Source organism: Cygnus atratus, chromosome 13 (genome assembly GCF_013377495.2).
Source record: "Cygnus atratus isolate AKBS03 ecotype Queensland, Australia chromosome 13, CAtr_DNAZoo_HiC_assembly, whole genome shotgun sequence".
Lineage (NCBI taxonomy): Eukaryota > Metazoa > Chordata > Aves > Anseriformes > Anatidae > Cygnus > Cygnus atratus.
In genome coordinates this window covers 19274021-19280672 of record NC_066374.1, presented here as the reverse complement: position 1 = coordinate 19280672, position 6652 = coordinate 19274021, and the positions used below count along the sequence as shown (strand labels likewise).

At 48.6% G+C, this 6652-nt stretch overlaps 1 long non-coding RNA gene across 1 annotated transcript; it reads right to left on the bottom strand.

Annotated features, from left to right (window-relative positions):
* Positions 1–986: 986 nt before the first annotated feature.
* LOC118245615 (uncharacterized) lies at positions 987–3967 on the bottom strand. Its single transcript, XR_004777901.2, has 2 exons — positions 3430–3967; positions 987–3068 (listed from the first exon to the last, which is right to left on the bottom strand). It is a non-coding gene; the product is annotated as an uncharacterized LOC118245615 (long non-coding RNA).
* Between the last annotated feature and the right edge of the window lie 2685 nt (positions 3968–6652).

Here is a 6652-nt window from a genome sequence, read left to right as displayed (position 1 = left end):
GGTCTTGCAGCTCTCTTGGGTCATGCTGTTCAGACCTGAGGCATTTTATTCCGATTCCTTTGCACAAAGACTTGCTTTTACCGAAGGTACAGTGACTATGCCGTTCTGCAGCACCACCAGCTCCGGAATCAGAAAGGTGGACGAGATGCATCTGCGTGCTGATGGCATGGCAAGGCTGCCTTCGCGGCCTGGCTGAAGTCTGCCATGACGGATTCTGTTACACCAGGAGCGAGTGCGACACAGGCTCTGGACACAAAACTCTCAGCCTCCTTCATTTAACTGTGAAACAACCCCATCATCGTGAACTCAGAGGCAGGGGAAATCAGGATTCTCTCTGTGCTCACAGTTATGGCACATACGGGAAGTAGTCCATGTGAATCCGTGCTCTTTTGTGGCAAAATGTCACAGAACACATTTTCATGTTGCGTACCTGGCATTTAAAGTGTCTGTCGGCCTTACCGCATGTAACTTTTGGGATGAGTGGATTATTGATCTACAGAAGATGTTTGTGCTTGGTTAATTTTATTGTTTGTCCTGGGTAATTTTATGGTTTGTCCTGGGTAAGAATTGACTTGTGTGTCAAATTCGATATTGATTTCAATGAAACATTTAGTGCTTGTTAATGTGGGAGCGTGAGGGTGTAACTCTGCTGGCTGGTTAGAATTCCCGTTGGTTCTATTTGTTCACCTTTACTTCAGGGAAACCTTTTGGCTTAGCTACAGCTTCCTACCTAGTTCTCCACCACAAGCACCAAAGCAAACACAGGCTTTTATTAAACATAAACTACAGACAGGAAGAAATCGCAGTGCACTGCAGTCAGGGAAGCTGACTGTCAGCAGCAAGTTTGTCTCTTGGTTCTTTCTTTCTTCCAATTTTGGTTCTTTAAAAGGAGATGTAATTTGCAAAAAAAGCAGTCAAAACTAAGACTACTACTACAAGGAAGCCAGAAAAAGCACAAAGCAAAAATGAGTAGCGTCATCAGCCGATCGGTTGCCAACACTGTCTTTTATTTGCCTTTTTCTCTGCAATTCCCACTGGTGTACACTGCCGGACAGGTCTGAGGCATGTGACACTTGATTGCCATTACAGTAACGATTCTCTCCAAAGATACGAGGGTGCACGCGAGAAGACGAAGGCAGCTTTGAAGAGTGGCAAGAGTCACGTGGAATTATAAACCTCAAAATCTATTTCCTCAGCTAATACAAGCAAAATTATTAGCAAGTTTGGTGACTTCTCAACAGATAAATAAGTGGAAATGTCTGCTACCATTACAGCACGGGATCAACTCCATCACCAAACTTAGCAGCTGTGATAAAGACCAGGGAGGCAGCAAGGGTGGGAAACACAACTGCAATGGGAAATTTCCCGTGGCTGTATGTAGACCACGTTGCTGTTATGTCTAGGTGTGAATGGTCAGACACTGTTAATGACTTCTTCTAGAGCATCTGCTCCGGAAAACCACAAAAGGAGAAGCAACTCTGGATCTGGACAAGGACAGAATACATACAGGACCTAAGTAACCATTCTCTGAAACAGTGACCATTGCATACTCCAGTCACCACTCTGATCAGAGTAACAAAAGCCGAAGAAGTCACTGTTCTTCATTTCAGAAAGGAGGGCATGGTAAAAGTGAGAAGGCTTCCTGGAAAAAAAGCTCGAAGAGGTAGCTAAAAGAGTAAAAGATTTTCATGCAACGTGGGGACCACTGAAAGACTTCGCATTGGAAGCTCTGACCAAATGCATATCGTTTGCCAACAAAGCACACAGAAGGATCAAACATGGCTGAAAAAATGGGTAAAAAATGAAGCATGGCTAAAAGGCAGGACCTGAGAGGTCACTGGGAGCAAAAAGGCATCCCTCAGAAAGTTGGATTTCTGTTCTAATGAGGAAAATAGAAAAGATCGTGAGGGAAATGTAAAAACAGCTATGTAAAAACCCGAGTTTAACACACAACCTGCAAAAAGACTTCAAAAGCTTTACAGTCTCATCAGGAGCAGAAAGTCTGAGAAACATTGTCTAGAACCAATCGGCTATCAAGGTACACAAGGAATATGTAGAAAAGACAAAATTGGAGCAGAAACCCCAAACGAGCTTCTTGCATCTGTGTTTATTGTGGAGGAGGCTGGGGAAGTTCCCAGACAGGAACTCACAAGCTTGTCTCAGGATCTGTCTCGCGCTGAAGCATCGGTAAGGGTTAGAATAAATCGACAAAGTGAATAATAACAAACTAACCATTGCCAGATGGTCCCCGCTGCACACGCAGAAGTGTGCAAGCCCTCCTTTAAAACTGCTTCCACACACAGCCTGAGGAGACAGCCATGCAGCGCAAGTGTTTATAAACAGTTCCTGGGGAGACCCAGCAACTGGGCGGGCTGTGACCAAGTGAGCATGGCGAAGGTTTTCAGAGCCGCACCACCTTTAGCGCTTGTTTATAACAAGCCTTTCCAGGAGCCATTTTTACATGGTCTGAACACACGGAGGGCGTTCAGGAGGGAAGGGGGAGGGTGTGAATGGACCCTTTGGCCAAAAGAGACTTGATCCTAGGAAACGCAAGCCCTCTGCAGCTGTGAATGTACGGGCTATCTCCAAGTCTGTAACAACGTAAGCCACTAGCATGGCAGGCATCGTGCAGTGATTTGAAGCTCCACTTCCTCTTCTTTCAGCTTGCTCTGAACTCACAGCAAGCAGGAACTGCAGGTTTCTCACTGGACAGGCACAGTGAAGAGAGGATTTAGTGTTCAGAGTACAAAAACATGTTCTGTGCAGTCCATTCCTGAGTCAGGGACAGCCACCAGGCGAGGCTGTTGACAGATTCGGGACTGTTTTTTTTGCCTTTCAGGGCAAGCTACGTCCTGTGAATGTCCATTTGGATAAACTGGCCTAAAACACCATTCAAAGAGTGCATATTCCTGTTACTCTGGCTGAAGTCTGGGTAGCTGTGGTATGTCCTTCCATGTATTTCCCTGAAGTACTTCAGAATAACTAAGTGCACTTGAAGAAAACAGCCAGGGCTGGCCGGAGTTAGGGCTCGCGTGGCCATTTGGAGCTGGTGGGATGGACAGCCAGTCCTGAGTATGAGGAAAATGAGAGACAAAACTCTAAACAGGGCGTTGCGACTGGCCATCCCCTCCCTGGACGGAGGTCAGCTGAGGGACAGGAGGTTTCAGGGGCAGAAGCAGTGGGAATCCCCATCAGGCTGCTGCTGCCGAGCCCTGGCCCTGCTGCTGCACACAGTCGTGTCACAGCCTGTGCACGCAGCAGCACAGGCTGCTTTTTTGTTTTTTTTTTTTTTCATGTACGAGATGCAGTCTGCCAAAAATATTTGACAGGGCTGTTCAGCATTTGTCATGGCTAAGGCTTGGCACACCTGCCCACAGCGATTCTGGTTATGCCTACCTTGGCAGGCAGCGTGGTGCGAGGGGAACACACCTGTAGGACGGTGGAAGAGCTGCTGCAGAGGGCCCCACGGCATTTCACAGCTCCCGTGCCTGGGGCCAGCTTGGTGTCATCCGAACATCACCGGACGCGAGCGAGGCTGCTCCATGATGCCAGCACGCCAAAGCACGGCACGTAACGCTGGGAGATCCGCTCCGAAAGTGCGCTGCCGATCCAAACCGGCCCCGGTGCAGGTGCTCCACAGGTCCTCAAAATGGAGGTGCTCTCGGAGAGTGGCTCTGGAGGTGCTGAGCTATCAGAACAACACAACGTTACTTCAAAAAAAAAAAAAAGGACTTTGCCTCTAGAAATGCCGAACCGTCTGCACAACGCCAACACGACTCAGAAAATGACCCTTCCCCTCCCTCGGCGCGCCGAGAACCCCGCGGCCGGCTCCAGCCCGAGTCCTGCGCCCTTCCTCGGGGCCCCGCTCGGCCCGGCCGAGGCCTGCCACGGGCCGCCAAGGCCGGCAGGGCCCGCACGGCCCCGGGCGGCCACCGCGGCCCTTCCCCGGCCCTTCCCGGGCCGCTTCCCCCCGGGAGCCGCCCCGCGGGCCCCGCGCTGCCCGGCCGGGACAGCAGGGGGCGCGCTGCGGCAGCGAGCGGCCTCCCCGGGGCCTGCCCGCGGCCTGGGGCCGGCCTGGCCCCGGTGGGCCCAGCCCCGGCCCGCTGCAGGGAGGGCCCCAGGCTGCTGCGAGCGGTCCGCAGCTGCTCCGGGGGGGGCGGGGGGGGGTCCCAGCAGCTGGGAGTCCGTTCCCAGTGATGGGTTTTGTGCGGTGTGAGGCGTTTTGGGCGCGGTGATGGGTTTCGTACGGTGAACAGCCCGACGGAACCTAGCAGCAGTGCAAGCGCTGCTCCCTGAATGGGCGTCCTGTGTTCCTTCCTTCTGGTTCTCGTCACAACGACGCGTTCCTGCTCTTTACGAGGGGTTTTAACAGAACTCCGTCAGCTCTACCGTTTTTGCAACAAGTAGACGAACTCCAAACAAGGCGCTCTACGCGGTGTTTTCCTGCCCGTGCAACTGACTGCAAGCTGTCCCACGCAACGGCACACGAAAACACGGAACCGCAGCCCTCCTCGACTTCCAAAAGAGAAGCAGGAGCAGCAGCAGACCTCCGGGGCTACCCCACCCCCTTCCACCAGCGTGCTGGAGCGGGGAGTTTCCACCCACAATAAATCAGCTGCACGCTGGCGTATGCCATAGCGGGACATTCCTCCTGCGGAGCAGGGGCGAAGTCAGAGGACGTACTCGGCGTCGCAGTTTGCCTTCTGGCTCAAGTTATTGGCAGGCCTGGGAGTCTGGGATGGGAAACGAGGAACAGATTTCTTATTTCCTAGTGAGAGCGCTGAGCTGACGTTTCTGACTGACCACACGTTCCTCCATTTCAGGAGTTCAGACAAATCGAGAGCATCTTCTCCAGCAATACTAAAAGCAAAATAAGAGACGGAAACCTGGCACGTTCTCAAGTTACTTGCCAAGTATTTGCAACTGAATTCTGGATGTATTTCTCTCTGTTGTTACAAAGAAGCTGTGGAGCATTTGGAGCACGTGTGGTTCCTGACCTTTTGCACGAGAGGGATTTTGCAGCTGATCACTGTAATATCTTTTGCCAGATTCTACTACATTTGTCTCTTTAAAGGTAGCTTACTTGCCAACACTCAAAAGCTCCCATCCTTGTCTGCAGTTTAAGAAAAGTGAGATCTTTGCCGTTACCTACAACATCTTTATCCTAAATGCCCAAATGTCTCCTGGATGGCCCATCCGCTGGGCATCCTGCCTCACAGCCGAGGCATCGGGGAGCACTTCCCCGCGCTCCTGCTTCCCCCCATACAGCAGGAGGGCTGCTGCTCACTCAGTACTGCTGCTTCATAATATGTCAAGTAACCCACAACAAAACTCAGCTGTTAAATTTCCCTTTAAGCAAAAGAGACGGGAATAAAAGATGTAACCTGACAAAATGGCCTTGTACAAACACACGCTACAGCAAATGAACAAAAGAATGGGGGAGACAACAATTACTGCTATTATATACATACTATTTTGTTGGCTGCATAAGAACCGTAGATTTTCCTCTTAGAGGCATAATATCAAATTTATCCATTTTGTTTGAGGTTTTAGTCTACCTTGAGAAGGATAATTAAACACTTCATAGCTGTTAGTGAAAACAAAAATAATACCATGGATTTTACGTGAGCAGCCTGGGAATAGAAAACACGGCACTTTCCTGCCAATAGAGTGGGAAATTTACTATTATGAGTCAAGAAAACGTAGTCGTTTCAATAATACCCAATTCATGTATTGCTCTTAATGTAATAAATCTTCCTTCATGAAGATAAAATGCCTTTTAAAGTGCACTATTGAGAGCAATGGTTATGGCATGCTTTTCGTAGGGAGAACAGACAGGGAACAGCTCACTCCTGGAGAATTTCAGCTCTGAGAAGCTGAAGGGGTGTTGCGAGGAGGAGAGCTGGCCAGCAAGCAGGCGGTCAGCCTGCACAGTGACAGGTAAACACCGTGTTCAAATGAACGCGTCTATCCAGTTCTCCACCTGTGCTTATTTCATTCTGTCTGATAAGCTTCGGTTTCTGCCTCTGCTGCTCCTTGCTATTTATCAGATTACATCCTGACAGAGAGAATCGTGCTTCAGAGGAGATGGGAATTACCAGTGTACTTCTCAAACGGTCGTGAAGGGAGCTGTACAAACACATCTGAAGAAACATTCCTGGAAGAATTTTAATCTCCTGGACTTAGATCTATTTGTTTTTAAAAGCACACCAGTTATTTCTATTAAATTTTGAAATTTCCTGAACCGGGGAACTTTTATGGTGTACCATCATCCTAAATAAATATTTTGGCTCATTACATTTTCAGAACATGCATAAACCTCATGAGACTCTCAAAGACTCAGATAAGCATCATAAGCAATACCAGAATTAGGGATGTCATCTTCAAAATAGCTTTCTTACTATTGAGAAATTAATAAAAGAAATATGGGCGATTTAATTTAATAGACTTTTTAATTCAACGGTCTTTTTTAGAAAATCATGTTTTGTTACTCTGCTTGGAAAAATCACTTCAGAAATACCTTCCTCCTTTTTGCCAAGAGCAGAAAAAACACTTTTCTTTCATCTTAGCTGGTAGATGGTAACATTTCAGCTTGCTGTGTCTATTTTAAGTATTTTCCATTTTCTGTGATGTTGTCATCAGAACGTATAAT